The following is a 22,302-nucleotide window of genomic DNA, read 5'->3' on the forward strand; positions in this document are numbered from 1 at the left end:
CAGACATGATTCTGTCTATAGAAGATGCACAGAAATCCCCCAAAACGCTATTATAACTAGTAAACAAGTTCAGTACATTTGTAGGATGCAAGGTAAATACACAAGAATTAATTTTATTTTTATACACTGGTAAGGTAATATCTAAAAAAGGAATTAAGAAAACAATTGCTCTTACCATATCATCAAAAAATATATGTGTATGAAAAAATTTAACAAAATAAATGCAAGATTTATAAATTGAAACTGGTAATCCACTGTTTGAAAGAAAATAAAGAAGGCGGTAAGGGCCATAAAAAGCACCATGTCTCTGCTCAGGTTCTTCTACTTCCTGTCATGCTGTATTTGAGGAGTTTATGTTCCCAAAGGAGTTATATGGCAAGTAGCTGATGATACTAAAGCTGCCATTATACTAACGTTTTTGGTCTTGTGAAAAGAAAAGCATCTGCTATCAACCAGAAATAGATTAGCTTATGCTGTTGTTATGTCTGCTGTATCTCAACCGAGATGAAGGAGGTTCTTGGTAACACTCAGCAGGAGGCTCTACTCATGCCCCAAATTAGAGGATGAATAAATACCAACTTCTCTGCATCCAATTTACATCCTAGACACACACTCCAGGAAGTGTGCCACCTCTGTGTTCAGTTCACAGATGCCAGAGAACTTGGTCTCCGTGGTGGTGTCAAAGCCAAGCCTTCTAACTGCCCCCCTCCCCCACCCCCGCACCAACCCACACCACTCCTTGTTCATCTGAGTAGCTCTAGTACTTCATTTGTCAGAAAGGAAAGCCATCCCCAATCTCTTCTTACAGATTAAAGGAGTTTGCTAGAATAAGCTGATAGGTAACAATGGAGTAGTGAGGCAGTGATACACACGTATGCTGTACAGTAAGATGGAATCTTTTTTTTTTTCCAGTTCAATGGGTAGTTAACATTTCTTTAGATACCTATTTTTGCCTGGAAATCAGAAGGTCACAGAATTACTTTGAACCTGGGACCAATCCTCAATGTTAACTGAATGAGTCATAGATCAACTATCTAATTAGGTAAACATAAAAAAAAAATGTAGGATTAATTTTATGTATTCAATGCAGTTATCTTAAAAGTGCACAGGTTTTTTTTTTAAATCTAATTTACCTTTGCTACTATATTATCTTCCTAACTGGTGTAATCTATATTTAAATACTATTTAAATTTTGAAATTATCTTCACCATTATTTCACGAGCTGAAGAGACTGATATACTCAAAAGCTGTATTTGTGAAAAGTCCAGTTTTTTAATGTTTGATTTAGGTAGGTACCATAGTCCCATATTCATGGTTTTTATTTTCACTGTAAAGTTGTTTTTCTTACAAACTGAGAAGCTCTCCTAGTTTCTGGGTTGGGCTGTAAATAGTGTAAAAAACAGGTTGATGAAAACCACTGCAGTTTCTAATTGTCAATGACACATCTCAGCTACAAGAAGAGAGTAAAAGGTAGTTGAAGACTCGCAGTGTTATCAGTTTCAATGGAGTAGTAGACTTGACAATATTTTATTTCAAAAAGCAAGGTTATCTTGTGTCGTTACTAATTCCAAGGGTAAAGCAAATTAATCATCCCAATAAGAGAGTCTTCCCACTCAAGGAGACCATAAGTCAAGTGTAGCTGTTCTGAGGCAAGCATTTATAGACAATAAAGTGTCCAAAATTTAACAGTTGGAAATTACGTATTTTACTCTTTCTGGCCAGAGATGGGCAATGAAGTTTCACAAAGGCAGGGAGGAGCAATGCACATTCAAGTGCCTAGAATAAGACACGTGAGATTGGAAAGATGAGAGCGGGCAAGATGTGGGAGCTTTTGCTTTTACGTGGGGAAGGAATACGATTGTGCTTGAAATGTTGAATGTAACTCAGGTTACACCCTGGAGAATGGATTGGAAGTACAGTGGGTGATTGAATGTGGGCAAATCAAATAAGAGTCTTTTGCTTAATCCAGGTGAAAGACGATGGCGGATTACATATCAGTGTTTGAAGTGGAGACAGAAAGACCATCGTGTGTACAAGAGGCAGTGATGCACAGAGCTGGGCTCTGCTTAGTTACGAGTACAGGGGTCATTAAAGGATGGCTTACTGGTTTCTACCTTATGCAACTTTTTGGATGGTGGTGTCTTTGAAGAAAATTTATTCTGTGTTTTACATTAATATACTGAGGATCTTCTTAACAGAGAAACAGGTGTAACATGACAAGTGCAAAATAGAGTAGCAAAACAGTACTATTTTCATGGAAATTTTACTTCTACATATGCCTCCTAAATTTAATTTTCCTGGAAACTGCATCATATTTTGTACTTTTGCTAACAATTTTCTTGCCAAAAAAAAGATACATTGAACTTCATACTGTTCACAGTTGGGCACAAAAATTTTATTAGGATTTCTTTTACTGTAGGTATTACTTTTTAAGATACAACTAACCAAATTCAGAATCTCATATCAGCTGCAAATGCATTCTTATTACTTCATAAAAGTGTTAAATAACATCATTCCTAGAAATTAATTGCTTTAGATTATCTAAATTCTCTTTGCATTGGCCTAATTTTTCTAGTATCATAAAATGATATATAGTTAATTCCTTTAAGAAAATTCTAATTTTCCAGTAGCAAATTATATAAATGATCTCACTTACTTTAGAGCATATAGCTAAATATACACAACTATGACAATACTCAACAGTTTTTCTTCATTGGCTGTTTTTCTTCAATTTCAAGGCAGTCACTGTTCACTGAGACCAGTCTCTATTCCTGATTTGTACAACTTTAATATGTGCCTCTTCTCTGAAAATGTTTTTATGATGTTTGTGAATAATATATTTCCTGAACATTGTAAGAATTCTAATTTCACAAACATATTACAGAGCTAGGCAAATTGCTTAAATATCAATAATTGTAGAAATTAAAGGTCAAATTTGTGTCTATTTATTTATGCCCCTGTGTTTAGTTAAATTTTCAGCCCAAAATTCAAAAAGCAATTTCACCAATATTTCTAGATATACCTTTTTATTTATTTGGTGTTTATTAAGTCACTGTCTAGTGGTGATTAAGGTATAAGAAGATCTTGTTTTCTAAATTACAAACATAGAGTTGAAGATACATTGGTGATATAGTTGCTTTAAGTAGGGAAAAGAAAATATATTAAAGAGATTGTTTATTGATTTGTAACCTAGGCTAGTTTTATGTTTTAATATTTAAACTAGGGATGAAAAAATCAAATACATATGGTTTTGGGCAGCTAGAAGTTGCAAAGTTGAAGATTATTTAACAGGAAATGGTGAGACAACTGTGGTAAAATGGAAAGATTACATCCTTCCTGAAGTCATTAAAATTCAATTAATGAGTAAAAACTTTACAATGGCCAACCTGGAAATTGATATAACAGAATAAGTTTTGTTGTTTTAATTTTGTCATCAAAATATATATCCTATATAATTAGTTTAATTAAAAGATTGAAAAAAATAGTCACAGCCTTGTAAAAGTTGATCAGTTGGTAGTAAACTTTGATCTAGACTCACAATTAATTGTGATGTACTGCTTTTGCAGAATTTTTGTAGATTATCATAATATACCGCAATCAACTGACAATACTACACATAGATTGTGACTGTTAGATGAATCATTTAATTGGAAAATTCAGTTTGTCTCTTTAAAAATAAGCTTTATCAGTTAAGGAGCCGTTTATTTCTTCTCTCTCTCTCTCTCTCTCTCTGTCACAGACAGACATACACAGGAAAATCAAACATTCAATTTTTAATTAGGGAGGCTACCTGTTGATTCATACAGATATTATATACTGGTTAATCAGTTTTAAATCATTTCAATGTATTATATATTACACATAGAAAACAATTTTTAATTTAATTTTTAATTAATGCAAATAATTAAACAAATGACTTGTACATGCAACACTGTTCTACAGCATTGATTTTAAATCCTTGATTTCATGACTGATGTTGGTCCTCAGTTACTTACTTGCTCCCTTATCTGTTGTTTTTCTGTGTTTCCATCTGTTAATATTTGTTTAATGCTTCATCTTTTCTGTTATTTTATTCATACTACGTACCTTATACTGTGTTTCATACAGATAAATAATTTAAATTACTAATATGTTAGTCTTGATCATCAAAAATATAAAGTACTAGTTCTGGCCAAATAAAGTGCCTTATTCACTTGATTTTAAAGAAACTGATCCTGAGGATTGCAATAGAATTTAACTGAATAAAAACAAGCCTTTATTTGTCTAAGCACTGAGCCACAATGATGCCTGGACTCCCTACTGTTTATCAGGCTCTGTTCTAGGTTTTGGTTAATAAGCAATAACAAGACAAACAATGCCCCTGCCTTCATACAGTTTGTAGTTGAGTGGAATAGAATGGAAATAAGTTTAAAAAGCAACCAGGAAAGATCATAAACTCATAACAGAAAAACAGTGTCAAACCTGTTTCACAAAAACACTTAGAATGACAAATCTATCATGAGATTTACAAAGAAAAAAAGGCAGGCATAAATAAGAGCAGGAATGAAAATGAGACATAATAACAGATGCTATCAACAATTAAAAGTAATAAGGAAAAAAACTGAAACTTTTAGAAGAAATATGGAGAGGAGAAGAAAGACAACTTCTCTGCATTCGTTAACACGAGCTAACAAAAAGTTGGGTTCTCTCCCCATTTAAAATACTGGATCAGTAAATACTTCTTCTCAAGAAAACCCAATAAAAAGGTGATTGTAAATTGTTTTACCATAAATTTAGAATTATTCTAGTCATGTACAAATACTCTCCAAAAATAGAAAGAAAAGAATTACTTGCATTACACTAGCATATTTTGATATCAACATATAAGTAGAATAGTATATGAAAGAAAAATCAGGCCAATATCTCTCGTGGACATCAGTGACGAAACAGGCATCAAAACTGGCAGCACACATCCAGATAATACGTTTTACTCACATTGGGCATATCTCAGTGGCACGTTGGCTTAATAGCTGAAAAGATATCAATTATATAGATTACTACACTAAGAATAAAAGAGAAAGCAATCAGATTATATACATACATGGAGAAATAATAGAAAGTAAGGTAAACTTAATTTTTATTTAAAATATTCTTAATCAAAAATAAAAGGACACTACTAGAATCCAATAAATTTATGTAATCAAAAATAAAAGTGAACATGTGTATTCAGGTCTTCTGCCATAGAAGACCTGAATAGACATTTTTCCAAAGAAGACAGAGATGGCTAATAGACATGTGAAAAAGCTGTTCAAAACCACAATGAGATGTCACCTGACACCTGTCAGAATGGCTGTTATCAAAAAGTCTACAAATAACAAGTGTTGGCAAGGATGTGGAGGAAAGGGAACCCTCTTGCACTGTTACTGGGAATGTAAGTTGATGCAGCCACTACGGAGAACAGTATGGAGGGTCCTCGGAAAACTAAACATAGAACTACCCTACAATCCAGAAATTCCACTACTAGGTATATATCCTAAAACATTTATTTGAAAAGATACATGTACTCCAATATTCATAGCCGCATTATTTACAATAGCCAAGATACAGAAGAAATCCAAGTGTCCATCAACAGATGAATAAAGATAGGATACACAGACAATAAAATACCACTCAGCCATAAAAAAGAATGAATGAAATTCTGCCATTCACAACAAGGTAGATGTACCTAGAGGGTATTATGCTTACTGAAATAAATCAAAAAGAGAAAGACAAATATTGTATGTTATCACTTACATGTGGAATCTAAAAGTATTAAACGAATGTTTATAACAAAACAGAAATAGACTTACAAATATAGAAAACAAACTAGTGGAAACCAGTGGGGAGAGGGGAAGGGGGAGGGGAAAGATAAGTGTATGGAATTAAGAGATACAAACTACTATGTATAAAATAGATAAGCAACAAGGATATATTGTACAGCACAGGGAAATATAGCCATTATTTTGTAATAACTTTAAATGAAGTATAATCTGTAAAAATACTGAATCACTATGTTGTACACCTCAAACTAACATAATATTATAAATCAACTATACATTAATAAAAAGTTATGAGAAATCTAATTCGGATCAATAAGAAGGAAAAGCACATTTTATGATGTAAAAATAAATAAAATATTAGGTAATTCAATAACCCTTACCTAGTTCAAGAGCACCCAGTCATTACCACAGTCCTCTTGTTTTTTTTTATTTTGGTGGTGTTGAATTTTGTGTAATGGGCCTTCATTACTTTTGTAATAAATGAAGAAATACACAGTTAAAAAAATAGAAAGCATTATAGTGAGTGTTAGAAGCAAACACTTCAACATCTTATATCAGTATCTTAAACATATTGGTGGGTGTATATTTAGTGAATCAATGTAGAAAAAAGGATTAAATAAATAGAAAGCTGAAAACTTTATTATTTACACGTGATATGGTTATGCAGAAACCCAACGTAACGTAGAGATCAGTAATTAGAATTAGAAGAGTTTTGCAAATTTTCTGGAAGTTTAAAAAATCAATTCTCCTTTACATTTTCATACACTAAACAAGTAGAGGAAAACACTTTTTCTTTTGCAATAGCTAGAAATTAATTAGTTAATATTGAGTAGTTATAAATTAAAATTGTACAATTTCTGTTGAGGAAAATTATAAAATTATATTGAACATATATTACAACCTTATAAATCATTGGAGGCATATGACACCTTCATGAATAAGAAGACAGTATCATACAGATACCAGTATTCCTTAACTGACCCACAAATTCTATAGAAAACTGAAATATTTTGTAGTGAAGTTTGACAAAAATGTATACAAAGAAACAAAGGATAAAAGTAACCACTCTACTGTCCCAGAGTCAGGAAGGATAAAGAGCTTCCCCGATAAAGATCAATAATAATTTTGAAGCCATTATATTAGGACTGAGATAGAGAAAAACTGAAAGAATAAAGAGCTCAGAGAGACACCCAAGAATGTATAGTAATTTGATTGTGATAAAGCATGTATTATAGATTCACTTCAAGGTGAATAAAATATGAAAGTTAAAAACAGTTTAATACTTTTGAGATACATTTTTTTGTCATGTTAAAAATATAAAGACAATTTTTGCCAATAACAGCAAGGAGTATGATGCCATTTCTTTATAACATCCCTGTGTATCATCTATCTAATTATTTTTCTAAATAGATACACGAATAATTTTATCAAATATAAATTATGGCTATTTTGAGAAGTTAAATTCTGTAAACTTTCAATATTTTCTGTAGTTTGCAATTTTTAAGTTTTATAAATAAAGTGAGCATATATTGTTTTCCGGGATATAAGGTTAGTAATCTTTCAAACCATTATAAAAATGAATGTTATCAGAAAGCCTTGCACCTAACACTAAAATAATGCTCAATTGTTTTAATTTTCTAATAAACATATACAGTTTAATGAATGGAAAATTAAAAAGCTATTTTAGTTGACATTTCATATGTTGTGCTCAATTGGATTAAAAATTTGGGCGAAGGTTACTTTGGTGTCCTACTACCTCACCTCTCCTCTGCTGCATTTTCATAGGCGCTGTTTCCCACTAAGATATCTCTGAAAAATAATCCCCACTTAGATGTTGAATAATAAACATACAGTTTTCCAGGCACACCAGAAAATCAAAAATCTTTCAAGAGTTTAAAAAAAAAAAAGTAAGTTTTATGCAGGAAGTAGCACAATGGAATTTATAGAATGTAGCAAGACATGGAGTTGATACTTAGGGTGCTGGATGTCCACATTGTATATTAATAACTATTTTTAGTTGAATCTAGGTTTGTAAATATATTTCAGAATTGATGTCTTTGCCTAGTGGATCCCATATATTGACAGAAATACTTTCATTATGAGTCAACATTTTTTAAAAATATTTATTTTACTGGATCTAACTAGATATTATAGGCATTCAGAATGTGCTCTGAGGGCTTTCTATGTCCTTATCTCCATGAAAAAGGAAAAACAAAGATATTTAAACAAAATGTTTAGCATTGTACCTGAAGCATTATATTTTCGCTAAAATATCTGAGTAATTATTTAAATTTCTTTATCACTGTGTCAGTGGACAGCTGGTCTTAGGCTATAAAAATAACAATTAGATGCACATAATAGTTCTTTTAGCCACCCAATGAGATTAAAATTCGTATTTTTGTTACATGAAAATGTCAGATTATTTCTAACAATCTATTAAACAATCAACTGACTTTGTATTACAGAAAATCAAAAAGTTGACTTGAAAATATAAAAAGTATAACTATCAAATTAAGGTAAATCATTACTGTGCTCTTGTGTTTATTTCTAAAATGTTCAAGTTTGTGGATTAATGAGCATCTGGAAGTATGGTCAGGTACAAAACAACAATTTGGTTAATGAAAGAGTGTTAAAAAAGAGTAGTCATATGATTTTAGACATAGGAATGAACAAAAAAATCTAGCATGTGTTCATATTTATGTTACAGATCTTTTGCTAAAAACATAATATTTGACTATCATTAAGACAGATTATTTTAGATTATCTCAAATTGGATTAGAAATTGTAAATAAAATTAAATTGAAGACATTCAAAGAAAATCTACAATTTGGACTTGGAAAGGGACAGTAGGTCGCTATAATGAAAGACAGGAGAAGTGGCATAATCTCAAAATTGTTTGCACATCAAATGGAACTTTCTCAAAGAGCACACTAAATACAAGTTAAAAGAGTAAAAGAAACAAATTGAAAATAATCATATAGTTTGGAGTCTTTCCCTAATGGAAACAGAGAAAAGGCAAACTGCACAACTCAATTAAATAGAATTTAATTGAATAAATACTTAGAGACTATGTGCCAGGAATGGAAAATATATAAGTTGCTCAAAATCTTTGTCTCTAAGGTGTTCATAATTTTGTTCAAAGGTTAAAAACTAAAGGAAGGATTATGAGATGAGCCCTACAATAAAACTTGGAGTAGTGGGTGAAAGCAATTCTCCCGTATAAGTATCAGGTGTACCACGGCACTGCCAACATTTTGAATGAGGACTTCTGTTCTCCAGCATTGTGAGACAATAAATATCTGCTGTTTTAAGTGACCCAGTCTGTGGTGCTTTGGTGCAACAACCCTAGGAAGCCAGTCCACGTGGTGCCGTTGTTTCTATGTTCTCTCCATTGACAGAGCAAGGAAATGTAAAAGTATGTGTGCATTCTGTATCGTGTGCGCACACACACACACCCACATTTCTGTAGGTTCCTATCTGCATACAAAGCTAAGCATGAGTTCATGTTTCCAACTCTTGTCTATCATCACTTGTCATTCTATTTTCCTCCCCTTGTTCATCTATAACATCCCACTCCAGTAGTGAGACACCCTACTCGCACTATCATTCATCTATTTAGTTGTTGATCTATTAGTATTATCTATTAGTATTTAGTTCGTCTATTAGTACGTGCACAGCAGTACCAGAAGTGTTAACCTGTTCTCCTGTGCAAACTGCATTATCAACCTGAGTACAGTGCTTACCTACGGTTTTTCTCATTAGCTTTTACAGATACCACTCTTGTCCAAAGTTACTTAGGGCATCATCTTTTCTCCCATTCTCCTTCACTGAGGTTTTTTGTCTTTTAATAGTTAGACATTTGTTATACATGAGATTTTTTTGTTACATTCCTCATTCTGTATCGAGATTCTTCTTTAAATAATTTTAATTGCATATGTACGGCTGACTCTTTATGTTCTGAAATTCAAATTTTGGCAATTCAGGTTTTGGCAAATGCAGTGCATGAATTCACAAGTATGGTATCTTACAGAATAGTTTCACCACCCTAAATGTCTCTCTTTGAATCCTTGACTCCAAACTACCTAGGAATATGAGTATTTTGTTTTACCTGTGTCAGTAGTTTCAGAAAAAGCCATCAGAAATTTTTGCTTTTTAATCTCGTGTTTATACTGGTATTTCCTTTTTCTTTTGTAGTGATAAATTTAATAAAATATTATATTAAAGGTTAAGGAGGCTTTTTGATTTTTTGTTGAAAAAATAAAGCTACAATATTAAATTGCAAGTCTGTGATTTGATCTAGGCAGAAGGTATAACATTTCTGATAAAAATCATTTTTATCAGAAAGTTATTATTTTTAAAATTTTATTTATTTATTTTTGGCTGTGTTGGGTCTTCATTTCTATGTGAGGGCTTTCTCTAGTTGCGGCGAGCAGGGGCCACTCTTAATCGCGGTGCGTGGGCCTCTCACTATCGCGGCCTCTCTTGTTGAGGAGCCCAGGCTCCAGACGTGCAGACTCAGCAGTTGTGGCTCACGGGCCTAGTTGCTCCGCGGCATGTGGGATTTTCCCAGACCAGTGCTCGAACCCGTGTCCCCTGCATTGGCAGGCAGATTCTCAACCACTGCGCCACCAGGGAAGCCCAGAAAGTTATTTCTGATAAAAGTCATAATTTTTTATCAGAAAGTTATTTCTGATAAAAATAATCATTTTTATCAGTTATTTCTGATAAAAATCATCAGTTTTATCAGAAAATTAATAGAATTTGTTAATTTGTACATTTTACAGATGAGCAGAATAGCTCCATAATGACTTTCATTATTTTGTACAGAATTTACAAATGCTAAATAACATAATAAAGATGGCACTGTTTCTTCATTCATGGAAATTCAGTAAACTTCTTGAACACTTTGTTCCAAATCTATTCGAGGTGTCAGAGATAAAGCAGTAAATAGAACAATATCCTTGTCTCCTAAAGTTACAGGAAACAGACAATTTCCATAAAATTATTTCATTTGGTGATAAGAACCATAAAGAAAAATAAGATTGAGTGATACAAAATGGGAGGTGGGAGAGGGCCTTATGAACTTAGATGGACATGGTAGAGCTCAGAAGAGGTGTCACACGATGACAGATGTAGCGGGGCAAAACCTGTGAGGAAGCAAATCTAAGTACAATACAAATGTGAAAATATGTGCAACAAAGGTAGTGTGTTTGGGTCCTAGGAAATAAAAAATGCCCCTGGAGCCAGAAACTTCTAAGTGAGTGGAGGCCAGCTTTGCAAGGACATGGTCCATGGGAATAAAATCAGATAACAGAGGGTCTCTTTAATGTCTTCCATGTCGTCATTAATCTCATTCATTAATATCTGTCCATTCTTATTTGACTTCATAACCACATATTGTGATGACTAACTCCTGTGCTCATACTTTACCAATAACAAACCACTTGCTCCTTGGTCATGATTCTGGATGTGACATTGTCATATTTTATTTAAAGCAATATAACCTCAGTTTGATTATATGTGAGTATATATGGGGAAAATGTATGGTAGTTTTGAATTAAACTTTTTGAAAAGTTTTACACATACAGTATAATCATTAAAAAAAAAAATAAAATTTAACGAGCTTCCTTCCCTTCCACTATGTTCAGGTAAAGCACCTGAAGGCATCCCCACCCTCTGATGCTTGGTGCCCTGGCTGTGTGAGCCTTGCTGGGTTTTGCAGTAGACTCCATGCATAGAGTACAGAGAAAGGTTTCTATGTACCTTTATTCTACAGGGAAAGGCAAAAAGCAAGTAAGTCCACAGATACAAGGAGAATCCCAGGAAAGATTTGCCTGCTATGTGCAAATGGGAAATCACAGAGCTTTCTGTTTACATCAGAGCAGCAAGCCAATGTGTTTTTTTAAAAACAGAGTTAATTATAGGATACTAACATGATGGATAACGATAATCTCTATCTCCTAAGCTATATTAGATAGCTCTCACTCCTTAAAGGAGAAGGAAGGAATTGAATATAAATTTACATTCTGGTCTTTTTTGTTTCTTTTAAGAAAGAGCACTTAGATATATAGTTAATTATTTTCCCATTTTTATTTAAAATATGATAATAGAGCAGTTCCTAATATCAGTGTGCACAGTATTATGTTTTAAAAAATATAGATCTCTGGAAATGCCCCAGACCTATTGAAAGGACTTTCAGGTGTGGATGTTCATGAATATTGACTTTTTAACATGTTCATAAGTGCTTCTCGTGTGCAGAGATGTCTTTAATCTGTGTATTTTTAGGCCCTGCAGGTAAAAGCTCTATGTGATCTACTCTGTTATCCAATTTCAAAATTGTAGTTAAGACATAAAATGTGCAGTGTTAAAGTGTACAAACAACACAGCGTTTGTATTTTACTCATGATTCCCTTACTGTGTCTTAGTTCTGACGCACATTCACCGAAAATGTGAACAAGTCAATACTGTGCTTATTTCTTCAGCAAAGAAATGGTTCAAATGAAATGGTATTTGAATTTTTATGAATGTTGTGCCCCAAAATACACAACTAAGGAAGCTTTTTCAGCCAATGATAACCAGAAAAAGAGACGTGTGCTTCTTTATCTCATTAACCATCAATTTATAGGGTCACTGCAATTCAAAGCATTTCATGGTAATTTTGAAAAGTATTATTTTTTCCCTACAACGTTACTAAATATACTACTAGGAGATAGATGGTGGAACAGTTAAAAAGATGTACTATGGAGCTGTTCCTAGAGAGTGTTTACTCTGCCACACTCCAGCTATGTGATACGACACATCCCTTGATCTTCCAGAAAACATCATGTTTACACAGGTAAACATTTTTTTAACATCTTTATTGGAGTATGATTGCTTTACAATGGTGTGTTAGTTTCTGCTGTATAACGAAGTGAATCAGCCATACATATATCCCCATATCTCCTCCTTCTTGCGTCTCCCTCCCACCCCTCTAGGTGGTCACAAAGCACCGAGCTGATCTCCCTCTGCTATGCGGCTGCTTCCCACTAGCTATCTGTTTTACATTTGGTAGTGTATATATGTCCATGCCACTCTCTCACTTCATCCCAGCTTACCCTTCCCGCCTTCCTGTGTCCTCAAGTCCATTCTCTACATCTGAGTTTTTATTCCTGTCCTGCCCCTAGGTTCTTCAGAACTATTTTGTTTTTAGATTCCATATATATGTGTTAGCATACAGTATTTGGTTTTCTCTTTCTGACTTACCTCACTCTGACAGACTCCAGGTCCATCCCCCTCACTACAAATAACTCAATTTCCTTTCTTTTTATGGCTGAGTAATATACCATTGTATATATGTGCCACATCTTCTTTATCCATTCATCTGTCGATGGACACTTAGGTTGCTTCCATGTCCTGGCTGTTGTAAATAGAGCTGCAATGAACATTTTGGTACATGACTCTTTTTGAATTATGGTTTTCTCAGGGTATATGCCCAGCAGTGGGATTGGTGGGTTGTATGGTAGTTCTATTTTTAGCTTTTTCAGGAACCTCCATATTGTTCTCCCTTGTGGCTCTATCAATTTACATTCCCACCTTGGATAATAAAAACACATCATGTTGTAGAGAATAATCAGACTCATTTGTTGGTGCATAGGCAGGTCTGTAATTAGCAAGAACTCAGTAAATATTAGCCTCTAGCATAATAATTAGCATTTATAAGTTGACCAGAAAATGTCATCTTTCACATCATCGAAAGACCTGGGTGTGATGCTGAATATGACGAGAAGTTATGGTGTCAATCGAAAGGAAATCCACTACGGTGAAGTGTGTGGTGTGGGGAAAGTCCAGAGTTTTTCATTAAGCAAAAAAGAAAATGGAATTCAGGAACATAAGGTGAAGGAGATTAAAACCTTAGAATATTAGGTGAAAAAATTAAAACAATATATTTCTAATTCCGTGGATGGAGAATATTGACATTCCATAGAGTTTAAATTACTAGAAATAAGTGATAAGGTGAAAACAGTGAAGGAAAAAGTAAATTAGGGACTTCCCTGGTGGTCCAGTTGTTGAGGCTCTGAGCTTCCACTGCAGGGGGCATGGGTTCGATCCCTGGATGGGGAACTAAGGTCCCACATGCTGTGCAGCATGGCCAAAAAACCAAAAAACTTATATTCCCCTATGTTCTCTGAATAATTAGAAAATTAAAAAAAATTTTTAGAAGAGTAAATTAATGGTGACTTTTGAGGACTAGAAATTGAAAGGAAACAGTAATAACCACAGGAGAGAAAAACACTCTCTACATAAGAAAATAAACAAATATTTATATGTATACTATAATGATTACAGGCATGCAGAAAAATCATTGCATGGATCATATTAAATCTCCATCTTCCTATAGCAACTACATAGTCATAGTTTTGTTAGGATGTGTCTTAAGTAGGTTTTTAATGCAGCAGTTCTCAAGTGCAGTCTGCTGACCTCTGGGGTCTCCAATATGCTTTCAGGGCATCTATAAATTTAAGCCACTTTTCATAAAAATAGGGTGTGAATTTTTTTCCTTTTTCACTGTTGACATTTATAAAAATAGTGCAAAAGCAGTGGTTGATAATCTACTGATACCTTGACGCAAAATAAGCAGTGGCCCCGAAGTGTGCTAGTGAGTATATATATTTCAACTTTGCACACCTCCGGTAAAGTAAGTCAGTTTTACTTGTGAATGCCCTGGATCACGCAGCACAAGTTAGTCATTTTATTAAATCCTGAACCTTTGAGTATAATTCCGAATATTCCGTGTGGAAAAATATGAAGGGTCGGGCAGTTGTGCTGAAGTCTGAAGAATATGATACTTTTTGAGAAACTAGGAGATTGAGTTTAAAGTCGATCCTGACAGCTCTTTTTCATGAACCACCATATAATTTGTAAGAATGACTGAAAGATAAATTATATTTATTCAGACTTGGGGATTTTGCAGAGGGTTTCTCAAAAATGAACAAAGTAAGTCTGTGCTGTCCTTCCAAGGAAAACAACTGACAGTATTTGTTTTACTCATTATTTGAGTTTATTGGAAGCGAGAGAGAATGTTCTGGAAGACTTTTATCTTCGATCCAGAGATTTGATGTTTTTCCAAAACTTAAAATGTGTCCAATGAGATCCATAGAGATATGAAGAATGTAGTTTTGGGTTTTTTTTTTTTTACATTTTATAATGAAATGTGTCAACATTTGTAAGATCTCCGTAATTCATTGAAACAATGTTTTCTAAATGAGTGATGCTTATTTGATGTTACAAAACCAGCTACGGGGTGGGGGTGGGGAGAACATCCATTCACTGATATGGTTGGAGCTTGCCCTTTGCAACTAGTCTCTACAAAACAACGAATTTTTCATTTGGAATGTAGAACCAAAGCAGCATATCCAAAATTATCAGAAAAGTATAGTAGTATCTCTCCCTTTAAAACCACACATCAGTGTGAAGCCGTATTTTTCTTCATATACTTCTACCAAACCACATATCAAATCAGAGTGGATGAAGAGGCAGACATGAGAATCCAGCTGACTTCTATTTAGCTGGTCATTTAAGTCATTTGCAAAATGTAAAACAATACCACTCTTATCCTTAAGCTTTGTTATGTTTTGGAAAATAGACTTATTTTCATAAAACTATGTTGTTTACATTTCTATTCAGTCTATTACTTTAGATGGAGTAATAAGCAAATATTTGGGAATTTCTCAGTTTTAATTGTGAATACGGCAGCTCGGGGTCTCAGGTGTGTGTCGAGGCATTAAAAGTTTGGTAAGGAGCATCTCTGCAATATGAAAGGGCCAGAGAACCGGCAGCCAATGACAAGGGGCTTCACCACTGCTGCTCAATTTCAACCATCCCCGCTCTGCTCAGATGCTTGTGTTAGCTGCTTATCTGACAAGACTTGGAGGTTGTGCGCTGCTCACTTAGACCTCAGCCTGCGGCCAAGAATTTAAGGGGATCCCCCTTTCCCTAGCTTCCTTTTCTACACAGCTAAACCCTCTGCGGTACCCACAGCACGTACTTCAGCTGCTCCAGCAGATCTAAACGTTGATTTCTGCCTTCTTCTCTCAGCTCTGCTCACCTTCCAGGTTTCCTTTTCTTTCTACGCCCTGGGTAGGAGATTGTTCTGAGGCAGAGACTGAGTGAAGTTCTACGAAGTATTGCCGACATGGGCTAATACTAGCCACAGCTAAAGCCCATTCCCTCATCTATGTTGCTTAGTTTTCTAGTTGATTATGGTGAGAGGAATCCTCTGATATATCTAGCAGAAGTCAGAGCTCTTTCATTTGAAAGTATATCCTGGTGCATTGCCTCATTCCTGGCTCATTATATTTTGAGAATCTGTTATCAAATAATGTATATATGTAAAAATAAACACAGAGAAAAACAAATGGACAAGGCAACAAAGAGCCCACATTTAGTAATGAAATACTTCCTCCTGGTCTGAGGTTATGACCATCTTTCTCTAGCTACTAAAGAGCAATCATTGGTGGGGGGGTGGTCAAAGTTGCCTTTTGTTAATTGAAAATTAAGAAAAGGAAATTTAATTGAAAATTAAATTTCTTAATTTGCATGGAGTCAAATTCATTTTAATGTTTAGTTCCCTAGATCGTTACAGACTCATACATCATGTAACCTCCAACACAATCAAGATAAGGAACATTTTCATACCCCCCAGCTACCTCATGCCCCTTCGCAGTTACCGCTTCCCTTTGTTCCCAGATCAGGACAAACGCTGATCTATTTTCTGTTCATATAGTTGTGCCTTTTTCAAAATATAAATGGAAACATACAGTCTGTGGTCATTTTAATCTGATATTTTTACTTAGCATTTTGCATGTGATGCGTATCTATGTTGTATCAGTAACTTCATCTTTTTGTTGGTAGTAGTATTCCATCGTAAAGATGGGTCACAGTTAACTTATCCACTCACAAGTGGAAGGACATTTGGCTTGTTTCTATTTTGGGGAGATTATGCATGGAGACCTAAAAAAAAAAATACAAAACAGTTTTTGTGTGTGAACATATGTTTTAACCTCCCTTGGGTAAATAGGAGTGAGATTGCCAAGTCACATGGTGAGTCTGTGTTTAAACACTTAAGAAACTTCCAAGCTTTCTAATTGGCTGTATCATTTTGTATTCCCAACAGCCTATTTTAAGAGTTCAGTTGCCCACGTACTCTCCAGCATTTTTATTATATTTAATTTTAGGTATTCAGTAGGTGTGAAGTGGTGTCTGCTTATGGTTTTTTTTTAATTCAAGGGGTCTTTCTATTTTCCTTTTTTAAATTTAATTTTTATTTTATATTATAGTTGATTTAACATTTTGTATTAGTTTCAGGTGTACAGTAGAGTGATTCAGTGATACATATATCCATTCTTTTTCAGATTCTTTTCCCTTACAGGTTATTACAGAATATTGAATAGAGTTCCCTGTGCTATACAGTAGGTCCTTGTTGATTATCTATTTTATATATAGTAGTGTGTATATGTTCATCCCAAACTCCTAATTTATCCCTCCCCCTACCTTTCCCCTTTGGTAACCATTAGTTTGTTTTTGAAGTCTGTGAGTCTGTTTCTGTTTTGTAAATAAGTTTGTTTCATTTTTTAAAATTAGATTCCACTATGAGTGATAGCATATTTGTCTTTCTCTGTCTGACTTCACTTAGTATGATAATCTCTAGGTCCATCCATGTGGCTGCAGATGGCATTATTTCATTCTTTTTTGTGGCTGAGTAATATTCCATTATATATATATATATATATATATATATATATATATATATATACACACATACACACCACATCTTTATCCATTCCTCTATAAGTGGACCTTTAGGTTGCTTTTGTGTCTTGGCTCTTGTAAATACTGCTGCAGTGAACACTGGAGGTGCATGTATCTCTTTGAATTATGGTTTTCTCTGGATATATGTCCAGGAGTGGAATTGCTGGATTATATGGGAGTTCTATTTTTAGTCTGTAAGGAACCTCCATACTATTCTCCATAATGGTTGTACCAGTTTTCATTCCCACCAATAGTGTAGGAGGGTTCAGTTTTCTCTGCACCCTCTCCAGCATTTACTTTTTGTGGACTTTTTGATGGTGGCCACCCTGAATGGTGTGAGGTGATAGCTCATTGTAGTTTTGACTTGCATTTCTTTAATAATTAGTGATGCTGAGCATGTTTTCATGTGCCTCTTGGCCACCTGTATGTCTTCTCTGGAGAAATGTCTACTCCCATACTCTTCAGTTGGGAGTAACAGTTTGCTGCTTCTAATGGTTAAATGGGTATTAACCATTACTTAGCAGGGGCAGGTACATTACAGCTGCAAGTAGTTCATTGTCCATCCACCAGAAATGGTTACAATTACAAGTGTTAAAAAGGATGAGAAACGGGCTTCCCTGGTGGTGCAGTGGTTGAGAGTCTGCCTGCCGATGCAGGGGACGCGGGTTCGTGCCCCGATCCGGGAAGATCCCACATGCTGCGGAGCGGCTGGGCCCATCAGCCATGGCCGCTGAGCCTGCGTGTCCGGAGCCTGTGCTCCGCAACGGGAGAGGCCACAGTGGTGAGAGGCCCGTGTACCGCAAACAAACAAACAAACAAACAAAAAAAGGATGAGAAACAACTGCAACTCTCAGACACATGCCATGTTTAGAAAACCGTTTAGCAGTTGTTAACAATGTGTGTGTGTATATATATGCCCCCCCAAGTTTCACTCCTTCTACTCCTAAGTATATAAACAAGAGAAATTATTTCCAAAATGATTGCACACAAATATTCACAGCAATCATATTAATAGCTAAAAATCAGAAGAAAGTCCATAGATAAATAGTTTATATATTTGTAAAATGACCTAAAGTATTGTATAGTTAAACTTTAGGAAAATAGAGATAAATGCCTACTTTTGCTATAAAATGGTTGTAAAACAGCGGATTTGATACAAAGCATGAATAATAATGATGCAAATACACCCCTGAGCTATCAGAATGGCAAGATGGTTGATGTGAAAAGGAATACTCATGGATTGTGAACGTTTGTTATGGTTGGTTAGGCAAAAGTAATACCATGTTGGCTTAGTTGAGACAGATATTCAGTGGACATAATGCAAAGATAGGGTAAAAAGATTTAGACTTGAGCCATTTAGGGAAAAAAATTGAGTTAATTATTTTCAAAGCTAGTATAAACAATATGCGAAGAGTGAGATTAAATGGAGTTCTGTGTGGTTGTGAGAGTATGAAGTTGCTTTATATATAAATGGAATTCTTTGGAATTAGCCCTGAGATTCTAAGGATAGTAAATAATGAGAGTTATTCATTTAAAATAATTCTTACATCTTTTTATTTAATTAAATAACTATCATACTCATACCTTTTTAAAGTTTATTGTATTTTGAAATACAAGTCAGCTTTCTCATTCACTGACATAAATGATAGCAGACTGTTGAAATGGAGTTTAAAGTCTGAAGCAATTGATATGGAAATTTATTATTAATGTCCTAAGGAAAATCATTGTATATATCTTTGTAATAGGTAGCAACTACTACTTTGCAACTAATTTAGGAAGAGTTTCAAGAGTGCATCCACTCTCTTTGGAAGCTGGCTAAATGAAAGAAAAGATAGGGCTTTAGGAAGAAACACTGTAAAGGGAATTTGTTGCTCATGTGCCTAAAAAAATCTACAATGTTCTTTTGCCAAAACCCTGATAGATTTGAGCCATGACTTCACTTCTACTTACCACATTTTTTATTCCATTCTGTAAGCGCTTCATCTTTGTGGTTTATCTTTCCCTGGCCTGCTGTCTTCTTTATTGTATTTCTTCTGCTTGTCTATCTTAATCTTGCTTTTTTACCTTGCTGTGTCTCATCTCATTTTGCTCACCTTATCTCCGTTCATTTTGGAGTTGGTGCAACGTTATCCACATGTAAATGCAAAATTGAAAAGAAGAAAAAGCGGGTTGACTACCGTTCCGATTAATATACATACACAGACATGCAGTTTTTTGAAAATCTATAAGAAAGACAAATATTATTCTTGGAGAACAATGTTCTTTTCAATCCTCTTCACAGCTCCCAAACAAATTACATGATAATGATGAAAGGATGACTGCCAACAAAAAGGAAAAGAGAGAAATAGAGCGTCTGGCAGTGTTTTTGTTTGTTTATTTTGGTTTCAAATGAAAATGACTGCATTATCAATCACTTTCTTCATCAACAGAAACCCTTTTCACTCCATGGAAAAATAAGTACTTCAAGAGTTAGTAACTGTGAAAAGAAGATAAAGGATAATAAATTATAAAACACAAAAATAGATTTCCCATGAAGATAAATTGTAGAAACTTTACTCAAATACTCCTTTTTTTGAAATAATGATTTTCAAGCCTGCAGTGTATGTATTCGTGTCTGTCCACTGGATATTTCACCTTAATACATATTTTTGAATGAAATATTTGGATTTTTCCAAAACACACCTAGAAATAGTGGATAGGCGATTATGTTTAATGACATCCTTAATTTGTAGTTTAATGTTCATATATGATACACAATAACTGACTATTACACTATTTCTCAGAAAGTATATTCACTGATACATGTTTTTTATCCATAATGTGTACAGCACCTCTTGTACAGATACAGACTTTAAAATTCTAGGATCCAATCATAATTCTGTGAACAGTGATGTTTCCTGAAGACTGTTACGTGTCTACAGTTAGTGCGTCGTGCATTTCTGTAGTTCATTCATTTTCAATAATGCATAATATTCCATTCGTTGAATATATAATATATTCATGCTTTCTCATTTTGATGGACTTCTGGGATATTTTCAGGTATCATAAAGGCTGTTTGGAGCATTCTTTCCCATGCCTATTGGTTTGTATGTACAAAACAACTGGAGGGTGTGTGTGGAATGTTGGAATTGTTGGTCTTTGGGTATGAGAAGGTTTAAACATTACCCTACCCACTGCCACTTTGTACTGCTTCTCTCTACATTGGTTTAGTTCTTCAAAAAGCTTTCTGCGTGCATATTAAATAGAAGCATGTAAACTACCAATGCCAGGTAAAGAAGAGATCCATATTTTTTGAAGATTCCAAAAGAAATTCCAGGGAACACCTGTAATTGCCCAAATCTGGATTTTATGCCCATACCTGCAGTTCATGGGAAGAATCCCTCACCATCAAAATACAATGGAATGGTTTAACCAGAAATCAAAGAAGATCTGTTATAATAATAAGAACAACTCATTTAGTAGAGCCAAACATTTTAGCCAATGCAATTTCACCTAAAGGAGTAAATACATGTCGAGTGAATACTGTGTGCCAGGTAGTGAATGTCAGTTCCTGAAGATTCACTATTTTAAAAATATGCATATGCATTTCTCTTAAAAACTGATAGTACAAGTTTGTTCTAAGATGTATAGAGTAGCTTACTTGGATTGCGTCAAGACGGGTTTGGGAGCAAGAAGGTCATGATGTGAAACATCATAGGAATTAAGTAACAAGCAGGGAAAACATTTTCCCATGAAATGTGTAAGAAAAATAGTTACTCGAGGAGAATAAAAATGTTCAGTATGATTTGAACATGGCATTGAAAAAGGGGCTATGATGAAAAATGAGGCTAGGAAAGAAGAAAATGACACTGAAGTAAATTTAACAGTTTAATGTTATTCCAGGTGCAAAGGAAAGCGGTTAGGAATATTTAAGGAGGTACAAGGTCACATATTTGGTTTAGGTCCTTCTCTGTATGGTAGAACTGTATGGCAGTGATGGATGCTGGGAAGATTGGCGATGAAGATACCAGGTCAGAGGATATTGACCAGCAGGGAGATATTAGCATCCCAGCTCAGACAAATGATCCGTCATTAAATGTCAATATCAGATGACTGTGCTGGGCGTGGACTTTTAGAGCCCCCCCCCCCCCCGCCCCCGTGAAACTAACAGCCTAAGGTCCCTGGGAAGAGAGAGAGAATGATCATAATAAATGGATCTATGACCAGGCAGTAGATGACAGTGAGTGCTGGCAAGAAGGGCAGACCAGAGCTGGGGTCAGAGGCATCAGGATTGTACAGACAAGTTCCAATTGCCAATTTACGTGAAGAAATCAGAATAGTCTTCCTTGAGACTGAGACATGGGGGAGTTAACCGTTAATTTATTTAGGGGAGGAGCATTCCTGGAAGATGAAACATTCTGTGCAAAGATCACAGGGTGGGAGTTGTGGAAAAGAAAGGAGGTCAGTGTGGTTGGAAAGAAGTGAGTTTGGGGACAAGTTGTAAGCACTGAGGCTACACAGAAAACCAGGGTGAAGACCATGTGGGCCTATATATGCTATTTTAAGAACATTGATGTAAAAAAACCAGCTTTATTGAGATATAAATGACATTCTATATAATTCACCCATTTTAAGCATGCAAGTTAACCACATCTTCTGTATCCATTCCTCGGTCGATGGACATTTAGAACATGCTTCCATGTTCTGTCTATTGTAAACAGTGCTGCAATGAACTTTG

The 22,302-nt window shown here is 34.7% G+C and overlaps 1 long non-coding RNA gene across 1 annotated transcript; it reads right to left on the reverse strand.

The window, feature by feature from the left end:
• Positions 1-4,239: 4,239 nt before the first annotated feature.
• Positions 4,240-20,025, reverse strand: LOC307197227. Its single transcript, XR_013831355.1, has 3 exons — positions 19,536-20,025; positions 6,179-6,266; positions 4,240-5,009 (listed from the first exon to the last, which is right to left on the reverse strand). It is a non-coding gene; the product is annotated as an uncharacterized lncRNA (long non-coding RNA).
• Between the last annotated feature and the right edge of the window lie 2,277 nt (positions 20,026-22,302).

This window comes from Stenella coeruleoalba (assembly GCF_951394435.1).
Source record: "Stenella coeruleoalba genome assembly, chromosome: 14".
Taxonomy (NCBI): Eukaryota; Metazoa; Chordata; class Mammalia; order Artiodactyla; family Delphinidae; genus Stenella; species Stenella coeruleoalba.